We start from the raw sequence: 12,020 nt of genomic DNA, 5'->3' as shown, positions 1-12,020 counted from the left end.
AAGGGTATTTCAGATATTCATAAATGCTTGCAGCATGTCTACATTGGTTTTGTAGTGGACAAAAGCAGGGTAAGTCATTGGGCAATGCATTTTTCATCATTGCCCCTATGGGGATGATTAAGAAGTTATTGAGGTGGTACGACGTTGGCTCTGACATTGACCAGTGGAATAGTACCGTGCAGGCATGCAGGCCCTCCCTTCAAGTTGGTGTCAAGCCATAGCATTGAATGTAAATTATGTTGAAAATAGCTTTTGTAAAAATTGTGTTGCTAAAAGATTGGGGAATAGCATTGTTGTGTCCTGAAAGACAGAACGCAACATAGAATAACAAATATAGATCTCTGACCCGAGTGGCTCGGCCGAAGTCTCGAAGATTGGTTATAGGCACCAAAGAGTAAAAACTTAAGCGTTGGCTATGGAAGATGTTTATTAAGCCCTGGCCCTGGTTTATTAAGCAGAGCCTTCAGCTGCACCTGGGAGATGTTCCCCAAGTACAGTTTCCCGGAGTAAATTCTGGGGTATTCATATGACTCTCTGGACCAGGAGGCTGCAGTGGGTGGCATGAGAAGGGTCCTTTGCGAAGGATTCCCACGGAAACAGTTTTCCCAGGGAGAGCAACTGCAACACTTTGCCAGTGTGCAGGCTGCCAATTAAGCAAAAACCCCTTATTTCACATTTCACACATAAATCCCAACACAGGTTGGGAGGACGTCTGCCAAAATTATGATGCCTGACCAGTGGACCAGACCACCTAGAAATGAGCAGCTGGACCTTAAAATCTCCCATTCACTCTAAGCGTGACCCTCGGATGCTCCAATGTCAGCCTCCAGGATCCCATAAAGTACCGTGACAGCTTCCGCCCAGATACTCACAGCTAGAAGAGGAGGCGACGTACATAACAACATGGTGTATTTTGATGCTGAATAAAACAACCCGTAGTTCAGAAAAAAATGTGTTGCAATGCTTATTGAACTCTCCTCATATAATCCAGAAAGGGTCTAGCCGGTTAAGATGGTGAAAAGTGCCCCCAGATATTTGGAAAATAAAAAGTATACACTTATAGCGCATAGCAATTATGTGTTTTCCCAAAGTTTTAGGCCTCAGCAATGGCAATTAACTCCAAAAAAATTGAAACACAATTTTTAGTTTTTTAACCATATCCCCAGTTTTTATTTTTGGGAAAACGTTTTCTTGATTTTATGAAATGTACATGTATGCCATTACGTACTACTATCCTGATTTTTGCAAAATGTTTTGACGGAAAACTATAATTCTACGTTGAAATTTCTAAATTAAATAACAAATTTTAGAAAACAAATGCTCACCGAAAAAAAATATGTGTCATTACTTGTACATCAAAGTATATACCTAATTTTTTTCAGATTTTTAAAATTGGTGGAACAAGGTCAGAAGCATGAATAACTACTTTGTGCCATTTGCATCTATGTATTCCACGAGGCATTTGATTTGATTGTTGAAAGCAACGACTATTGATCAACATGGTCTTAAGACCCACTGTGTTTTCCACTGTCATACAGGACATGACTTAAGAGTTAATGATTGTTAGGATTGATGAGGAAGATATGTTAGAATAAGTGTGGGAGTCTGCTGTAAAGTTGAAAGTAATACGTAGAAGACATGAAGTGAAATGTAATGAAAAACTAGGATGCTAATTACAGGTGTAATGATGAACTAAAAATTCTTGCTAAGGGATAGGTAAGCGATAAAAAGTTAGTTTTAGGAAGGCCAACAAGCTTGAACTTCTCTAGCCTTGCAATAATGACAGTGTGCTTATATTTTGTCAAAAATATACTAGAAGAGAAACATGTTAATATTATGTGGAAGCAGATATTTAATGTCAATTAAAGGTATTATAGCCTTAAATAAAATTTGCACCAAGAATCAAGTACTTGCTAAGTTTCTCTCTGTAGTCTGTGAGCGGTGGAAGTATATCTTTCAATAAAGATGAAGTCTTGAAAGTAGGTTGGTGCATTTCTAAACATTGAGATTAAATTTCCAATAGGTTATGCAGTTTCTAGAATTCAAATGAAATTTATCAGAACTGAATAACCAATTAACAAGGTTCTGAAGTTATAGAGCAAATGTAGATCATAGACAGTTTGAGGCTTTTGGGAGAGGGTATATTTTTTTGAAAGAGGTGATTCTCACTGTAAACATACATATTAAAGTGTTTCAGTAGTTTTTCAAGTTCTCATGATCTGCAATGATAGGAGTGAAATGTTCTGTTGACCTATTATGTGAGTTATGTATATAAGACCAAAAGATTTATAAATTCTTTCACTCTGTCAGTTACATATATATTCTTCCCCACGTATTAACGATTGCTTCATGTTTCACTGCATTTTTCTGTGAATCATTGATGTGTATAAGAATGGGTTTCATATTGAGCTAATTTTGGTTGTGTGAAATAATCAGTATTGACTGAAAACTTGCTAGAATCTGTGTGGTGTTGTGGATTGTATGTAGACCTTCAGGTCCATGTACAGCTAGTTAAAATTTTCACCTAATGTTGGGAATGAACCAAAGCAGAAATCGGATGTGAAAATTTCAGTTCTTTTTGTTTTACATTGTATTTATGGCTCTTGTTTTATTGTTTTTAGATGAGCGTTATATTCATTGTTCATGTAAATGTTTGGAAATGCATATATGTATTATTATCTGCAGATATTTGACCAAAGTGGAATGATTTAATTTGTTTGAATTCCAAATAATGTAAGGGAATCAGAAAATAATAGAAAATATGTATGTTTATCAGCAGGGATGCCAACCCACAAAAAGTATTGGGGGGCCCAAACCAAATCACTTTCATTTTTCTGGCCTGATGGTATTGTATCTCGGTCTTACCCTTTGCCGGGTGTCCCGCCTAACCCTGTCAGGGTTTGGGGCGGGTGGACTGCACACTATGCCCCAGGGCAAAATCCTGTCTCCTTTTGAGAGAGCGGGGGAATTGGTTGGAGTGAGAAATTCTACTGTATATCCTACCCTTGGAATCCACACATAGGATATAGGGAAAAAGTATTACTGCAAGTTCTTGGAAGATACGAATCAGCACATGGTTGGCAGCTGAGCCCCTGCCTTTCGAACGGCCATTAGCGTTACTTCTGAAATTTTTATCCTTTTGAATGCGTTTCAAATGCTCTCCAGCTCTCTATACCTCCAATGCAACTGGGGAAGACTCTACTATACTGCACTTTCGTTTGTAGATTTTTTTCGCATGCATGTCAGTAGCGAGTTGAGGAAGAAAGTAAGAAGTCGAGAAAGATATGAAGGGAAGAGAACCGTCGCCATTCAAATAGTTGTCAGTGAATCAGAAGAATCTGTGAGAAGAAGTGAAAATCAGTCTGGAATGTCAGTCAGTGAATCGGAAACATCAGTTCAGGGACCATCTGACCAATCCATCATCATCTGCATGTAATGGAAGCAATGATTCCAGTTCCCAAGTCCAAGATAGTGAATCCCATGGTGACTTCGGTCTAACAGTAAATGCACAGCTCTTTCCAATTAAATGCAGATGCCCTTTCATGCACATGCGTATGGTATATTCCAAATAAACCGGACAAATTTGGAATCAAGTACATAATGGGTTCTGACAGATGTGAAATGAAAATACTGCCTAAATTTATTTCCATATTGTGGCAAAGATGAAGATTGGCCATCAAATCAAGCGTTGGGGAAATAAATAGTTACTGAAGTGACTGTAATGTACAAGAATTCAGGAATAAATGAAACTTGTGACAGTTATTTTCCATTCACCCAGCTAACAGAAAATTTGGTAAAATGGAAAATTTCTCTTTTAGGGACTATCAGAAAAAACAGGCGTGACGCGCGAACATTGTACTAATTAGAGGGTTTTAAAAAAATTAGAACACTTTTCATAAGCGAAAAATCTTCGTTTTTCAAATAAATATTTTGTGAAATCATTATTTTTCAAAAATTTGTTTTCTTTCCTTTATAGGAAGCAAAGTGATTGTATTTTTATTTGGGGGGGTCCGGACCCCCCGGATCTCCCCCCTCGCTACGCCTCTGTCGTCTCCTTCCTATGCGTTATAAATACTTCGCGGATTGAAATCTTTCTGCGTCGTATCCCATATCCTCACTGTGCTGTGGCACGCAGTTTAGGGCTAATTTGTGTTTCAAATCGTTAAAGTAGGTAAACATATCGGAAAATGTAACTAAATGCTTTTATCCAAAGTTGCAACCTCCAAAAATTTTATCTAGTGTATGCTTATCAGGGGCGCATCCAGGAATTAAGGCGAGGGGGCGCAACTAATACTGGGGGGATTGGGGTAATTGCATACCCGCCAGGGTAAGCGGGAGGTGCGGAGGCCTTCCGCCAGAAAAAATTAAGATAAATGGTTCAAAATTGTGATTTTTACGGCCTTCTGAGGGATATTTTATTAATCCTCACACTCTTCTATAAGCAATATTAATCACATTAAGTAAAAAAGATTTAACTTAAAAATTTCTGTGAGCTCTGGGGGGGGGTTTATCTCCCAAACCCCCCCCCCCTCGCTGCGCCACTGATGCTTATACCCAATGGGTCTATAGCCCCCATAGATCCGCCACCGAGTGGCCGTGTAGCCAGACAAGTGGAAGAAATGAAGATGGCAGTGGGAAAGGAGATTTGAGGAGCCTGGCTGGATTTACTGCAGCACCAAAATTTTTATTCTCCTTTTCGAATTTAATACCTTCCACTTTCCTCATTCAGGCACGTAGGTGGCTGGAAATATTCTTCGATAAGGGGGGGTTGAGTTTACTTTGATGGTCAGCGGGTTACCTATACTGGTCAATTCGCACTCATCGGAAAACCATACACTTCATTAAATAAGACACTGGTTTAGTTTGCATTTAGACAGAAGCACTGAGATATCGAGGGTTAAGTTCTAACAACACGTATCTCAAAAATAGCAACCTTTCAGGAGAGCAAAGAAACGATTAATTTTTTCTAACTGTACACTAAAATGAAAAACCAAGAATTCATAAAACTGATAAAAAGAAGCATACATTTGCCAACAAGAGTGGTTTTTTGCTTGAATTTTATTATTTAATGTTATTAAATTTTGTCTATGATACCTGTGTCAAATCGGCCGAATTTTAAGATACGTGTTCTCAGCACTTATAGCTATCGATATAAGATTTAGGTTTGGAGAAACCAATGCTACTAAGCCTGTTTTCGCAATAAACAGTGATAAATATAGCATTCAAAGTCATATCGATGAAGTTTGAAGCTTATCTAAAGAATTATATCCTTTTACGGCGAGTGAAATTGATCGAAAAATATTGAGCGTATGCAACCCGCGTGCCACCAAAATTGTTTGACTGGGGTTCTGTATGTGCGATAATCCGGGAACCAAAGGGCAAAAATGAAAGAAATTTTAGGTGATAAACTGCAGATGTCTAATGAGTCGCTGCGCCACACGACAACGGCTGGTGTCCAAACACCTCCACGACATGTCTATTGAGGCGCCTTGCGAGGTAGTAACCAGATTTATCGCTTGGTTAAAGGTTCGTGGCCCTTCGTTGGGTTCGCAGGGATGGTGACTTTGACGCGATTAGAGATTTTGTGTATTTTTAATGCCGGAAGATAAAATCAACTTTTAATCACGCCCTTTTCTAGCAATAAAAAATTCCAAAAAAAACTCCCTAAGCCGAAAATTTGTTTACGCTCAAGGGTCATCAATTTTTGATTGAACTGTTAACACGAAGGGGTGCCAAAAATTTTCCCAACCAGCGCCTATCCTCAAAGCACCAAGCTTATATCTCCCCTCCGCTTGGCCGTTGCCACCGCGGCGTAAAAAGGATATATATCTGCATCATTGATGTCACGAAATAGGCCTGGATACCTTAAAAAATATTCCCTGAGGATTATAATCACTTCTTTGTTTCTTTAATGACTGTTAGTTTGATGGCCAACAAACCATATGTTAAATTCTTGCATGTGTGTCAGATCTTATTGTCGATTTCCCACGGCACCTCAAGCCCACCAAGTAACCCTTTGGCACTCATCCGACGGATTTCAAACTCCTTCCTTAGTTCTTGAGCTATGGCTACGCAAACATTTTTTTAGGTGCACTTAATTGCAGTTACCATGAAAACGGTTTTACTTGGATATCCAGCCTTATCGACATTTTATTTAAAACTTTGGTTTTTTGAGAGCATTAAATAAAATTAAGTTTGGACGAAAATGTGCCATAATAACTGTATGAAACAATCTCAAAAAGAGTTAGATTGCGCCTTCGTATTGTTGATACTCGCTTAATGCTCTCATTGAGTAAATCCCCAAGATAAAATGTGCCATTTACCCAGAATAGGACAATTAGTCGTCATACTGAAACTGGTCACCATTTTATGCCGCTGATGAGTCGCCAGTGGTTGATCGGTACAGTCAACTGCTCTTTATGGTGGTCCTTATTATTCAAATTTTATGTATTTGACGCCTCCCTCAAATTATACCAATTTTAGAGAAAGCTAGCTTTGTAAAATATTACTGCAATCCAATAAGGTTGTTTACTAAGAACCAAAACTGACATTATTTGAAATAATTCGGTAGATGGAAGGGAAAAATTAGTTAAGACGAATGAAAAAATCTTCCTCATGCAGTCATACAATCATAACTTTCAATGAGGAAAACGCTAAAGTCGTCACCCCTTTTTCATGAGTTGGTGACGTCATTAGACTTCTGCTTCATTTTCTCATCCGGGGAGAAGCTTTCATGAGAGCAGAGATTCGCTTTCGAGAGCATATTTACAAAAACTAACCCCTCATATAAAAGGACTGGTAGTGTCTGAGAACAGGTGACGTGCAGCATGAGTTCATGACGTCATCAAATTTTATGCTAAAGGCAGTCGATACTTCAACGGGAGAAATTAGGTTTCCAATTAGAAGCCAGAATTTCACGAGGTTTAGAGAAATGGGGTACGTCCTCCTCTATACTTTTTGAAAAGAGGAATTTATATCACCTGATACATAATAGCGAGACTTCACGACCTCTCTCAGTTAATCTCAAAACTGTTGTTTGTATGTACATAGTTTTTTTTCATCCTCAAATATTTGAGGTGTATATCTTCGACCACAATGCCACGAGTCTCATGAGCGGAATATTTGATGTAAAGACTAATGCAAAGAGGACGCATGGGAGATGTGTTCAGAGTAAATACGGAGAATTCAACCCAGTGAGAAAGTGGAGCTTTCCGTTGATTAGCCTCTCCGGATTAAGCTAGATTCGTAGACGTCAAGCGTTATGTAGGGCCTCGATGATAACTTCCGGTAGATTAGGTTCACTTACACATGTCAAGTAAACATTGGCGAGAATCTAAGTCATCGAGGTTGGCGCATGGGGAGAGGAATTTAAAATGATACCAAAAAAAAGCGTCGTGTCAAAACTTTCCATCCATTGAGGGCATAGAGTAATTTTCCTTTCACTTACGAGCAATTTAATTGGGATTTGATATAGGTTTAAGGAATTTATTGGGCTTCGATTTTAAAATCAATTCATCTTCTAAGCACTCAGCATAAAAGTATCGAGCGAGATTCACAAGCAATTATGCTGCAAAAATTGAATTTGAAGTAATCGTTTTTTTATTGAAAGTATTCTACCGAACAAGGCAGGTTTCCATGGAGAGATTCAGAAGTATTCAGGTAGTCTCTCCTTCCTTCAAGGACTTCCCTCATCATTTCACAATAAGGCCTACTTCCTTTCATTCTATCAAAAAAAATCCTCTTCTCTTCCTTCCTCTCCCTCGTTTACCAAACATTCTACCCTCAAACACAGTTTACAACGCAACTGGATACAATGAAGAATATCGAGCCATATTAATTTATTATTTATTACAACTATTTTTATTCAGCCTTCGTTCTGAAAATATCGTTCATTATTGAGGATAATGTACAATGGCTGTCCTTTCAGGACATCTATGGAAATGGAAACTATATTAAGTGATGGATTCTTAATAGTTACTGCTTTATGTTCTTAAAGCGTTAACTATAAATAATAATCATTTTAATCACTTGGAACACATCAAAAATATTAATAATTTACTTTAGAAGAGCACGAGTATGAAAATATTTTTAAGGAAGCCACATGCGGGCTTCAGAAATTTCGGAACAGGTTGGAATGAGAGAGTATAACTCGACGACATTCTGACATACAGAAACGATACCAAGTGCGTTGTAACAAACACGTCCTCTACTTGGAGAGGACCTCATCCCTTACCCTCCCCTATCTACTGGAATAAGTGGTTATGCGATCCTTACTCTCTAAGGTTGGTAACACAGTTATCGCACAGCTCCTTAGGAAAGGGGTCGTGCATTCCAGGTACGAATCAATATGGGGAAGTGAAGCTGATTTAATTGCATTTTTTCGATAGTATCCTTCAAATTTCAGCGAATCAATCTCTATGGCAATTTGGTAGGCTCTATGACCCAAAATGTATATCATTTCTGGAAAAAAAACATCTTGTCCGATGTACGGAGTGGTGCATTTGGAGTGTGCTAAAAGCAATCAATCGGGGATTGATCAGTCTCTGAAAAATCTGTCACCGTCAGAATTTGAACCCGGACCGACTGAGTGGGAAGCCAACACAGTTACCACCACACCCACCCAATCCCCGTAAAATGCGTGAATTCCGCGGAAAAAATATTTGCTTTGACCTAGAAACGAACCGAAAATTTACGCATAGAAATGTTCATAATCGCCACTACGTGTCTTAAAGCGCTAGCGCAACGAGTCGTTCACGTGATGTCCATTGGACTGTTTCCAGTAAACGCATGTCACGTCAGTGCTCGTGAAAGAGAGCTGTGGCGGTGACGTGGCTCAGTCGTTGTTCCCGCGCCGTGATCTGCGAAGATGGCAAAAATCGAGATTCTAGCAGTGACTAAGTGCTTAGTTAAGAAAGGTGTGAAAGCAAAGGACATGCATGCCGATTTCCAGAATACACTGGGGGAATCTGCTCCTCATTGTCATTGGCGGATACATATGAGGGGTTGCAGGGGGCGCCCCCCCTTGCGGGTCCGCCCGCATTGTGGAACATTGCAAAACCCAGTGGCGGATACAGACGGGGGGCGCGGGGGGCGCGCGCCCCTCCCTTGAGGCGTCCGGCCGTATTGCCAAGCATTGCAGAACCAGAATTATGACTTTTTTATATCATAAGATGGCATTGTCTTATATATCTGTATGATTACTTTAATTAAAATTTTATTTTACTCTGCCTGTGACTTGTTTACTTTTTATCACGATAAAAGTAAAGGCAACTCAATATATCTTTTGCGCCCCCCCCTTGAGAGTTTTCTGTATCCGCCTCTGGCAAAACCACAATGATAACTTTTTTATATCATAAGATGGCATTGTCTTGTATATGCGTATAATCAGTGTAAATAAAACTATCTTAAAATATGCATGTAACTTGATTATTGTTTATTACGATAAAAGCAAAGGTAGCTCAAAATATCTTTTTCGCCCCCCACCTTAAGTTTTTTCTGTATCCGATACTGCTGCTCCTTCATATTAAACTGCTACCAAGTGGACAAATGAATTTAAATTTGGTCGGGGGAGCTTAGATCATGATCCGTGCAATGGTCGGGCAAGATCAGTCACTACTCCAGAAAAAATAGCAAAAAAGAATCGCATAAACAAAAATCTATGAAGCACATAAGGAAGCAAAGGTTTAGATGCTGGGTCAAATCAACCTCGCGTCAGGTCTGCTCCACGAAGCTGAACCCTCAGAGCCGGAATCATTCCAGAGTATGATGAAGTAACTACTCTCTGTGTAGGCAATCTGAAAACCCCTCTTAATGTTAACTGTATATGTTCTGCAGCGTTCTATTTGCGATTCCGTATCTCCTGGGATTTACCACCAGGTAATCGATGACAAAATAAAAACTGATAACATTTTCCCTAGTTTATAACCTGCGTCCTCAGGGCGACTCTAGCGATATCTATTTAGAGACAGTGGCGGGTACAGATGGGGGGTGCCCTCCCTTGCGGGCCCGCTCGTATTGCCAAATACTGCAGAACCACAATTCTAACTTTTTTATATCATAATATGCCATTGTCTTGAGTATGTGTGGAATAAATGTAACTAAAATTTTGTTTAAGCATACCGGGACTAGCCACGGTGATAAACTTTTACGGAGTCACCCGCACAACTTAACTAAAATTTTCTAAAACACTGCATGTGACTTGATTATTTTTTATTAGAATAAAAGTAAAGGTAACTCAAGATATCTTTTGCGCCCCCCCCCCCCATCGAGTTTTTTCTGTATCCGCTACTGTTTAGAGAAAGGTTGAAATGAGAGAAATAAAGTGGGCCCATGGGGGCTCGAGTTCGCTAAAAAAAATTGCAGCACAGAAAAACCAAGATGATTGGAAAGTGCCAATGCAGACCGCAGCAAATCCCCGCGTTTCAATTTGCATAGGCAAGGCCGTAGCGAGCGAGAGGATTCAACCCCTAACCACCCCCCCCCCCTCGAAATGTTCCGGGGATGCACAGCAGAGAGTTCCTTTTCCAAAAAAATCCACCAAAAATGACCCTCTCCCCTTAATAACTCCTCTGAAAAATTTTCCAGCCTCTGTATTCTGCATAACGGTTGTCTATGGCGGCCTACTCAGGAAGTCTATCATTCTCTCTAGTGTATTTTCTATCATTCTCGGCTGGGGCTCATGATGGGGGCCCTCCTAAATGGGGGTTTTCCCCCGGAAAATTTTAGGAAATTACTTGCCCGGAAATGGATTTTGGCTCTCTTAAAAGCTAGTTCAAGCTAAAATAAAGCGAATTAAATAGCAAATTCGCAAAAAATGCTATGGAAAGTGAGAATTTCTCACCTTAAAAAAATTAAAGACTGTGCTACGGTTCACTTATCTGTTTAGCAGTTATGTCCTTTGAAAATGCAAAGAAATATAAAAGAAACTTCTAAAATAACTTTTTCGAATATCCCTTTAAAAAACCACCAGGTTCTTTTTCATTTTCTCGCAACATTATGTTATTTATTTGTACATAATATTTTCACTCTGAGTATTCTGTAAATAAAGCAGCAAATAAAAAACGCATAATGTCATAATTGCTTAAAAACTTTGAGTCTATTTTATTACACAAATCGAATACGCTTAACGATAGACGCGAGCCTTGTGGGGAGCCCCTACGCTCGGAGCCCACGGCGATAGCCGACCTGGCCAGACCGGCCCTGGCTCACTGGTTCAACTACTCCGGAGTGGACGCAAAGTCTACCCCGAGGGGCTCGGGTTCAAAACCTGGTGGTTCCAGAGAATTTTCAGAGACTGTCCGATTCCTGCTTGAATGAATTGTGGATTTCAAGCGCAACACTCCGTCCGTCGGATGGGACGTTAATCCGTGGTCCCCCTCGGCGTCTCTCGTCCAGACCACGCTAATGTCTACCCAGGGACGCAGTTTCTCTCCGCCTTTCATGCCCTTCCCTATGGCGTTAATGGTCTCAGCTGTCGGTCGCCTCCTCCAAGTACCAACACTCCGTCCGTCGGATGGGACGTTAAGCCGTGGTCCCCTCGCCGTCTCTCGTTCAGACCAGGCTAATTTCGACGAAGGGTTTCTCTCCGTCTTTCCTTTCATATCCTTCCCTATGGGGTTAATGATCTCAGCTGTCGGTCGCCTCCTCCAAATACCACCGCGTGGACGCAAAACGTGGGTTGATTCGACCAACTTCTAACGCTCTCCCTCACCAAGTACTACGTCGGGTATAGTTCTTGGATATTTCCATCAATCACGAGATATTTCTTTGAAGATGAACCGCTTACGACGTTGTCAGATGAGCTTAGGTAAATGTAAAGGAATGGGGAGTGCAATATATTTCCCACCGTCATCTGTCACCTTGCGTCTTTATCGAAATGTGAACGCCCTCCCGGTGTTATGTATTTCATTTATTTACTACGGGGTGAATGAGGTCAGGTGGCTCCCCTATCCCCTAATCTCAGGGCTTATCTCAAAGTACAGAATTATATCTTCAAAACACATATTTCCATGTCTTTATGC

The sequence above is a fragment of the Ischnura elegans genome, chromosome 1 (assembly GCF_921293095.1).
Source record: "Ischnura elegans chromosome 1, ioIscEleg1.1, whole genome shotgun sequence".
NCBI classification, from domain to species: Eukaryota; Metazoa; Arthropoda; class Insecta; order Odonata; family Coenagrionidae; genus Ischnura; species Ischnura elegans.
This window is presented reverse-complemented; position numbering follows the sequence as displayed.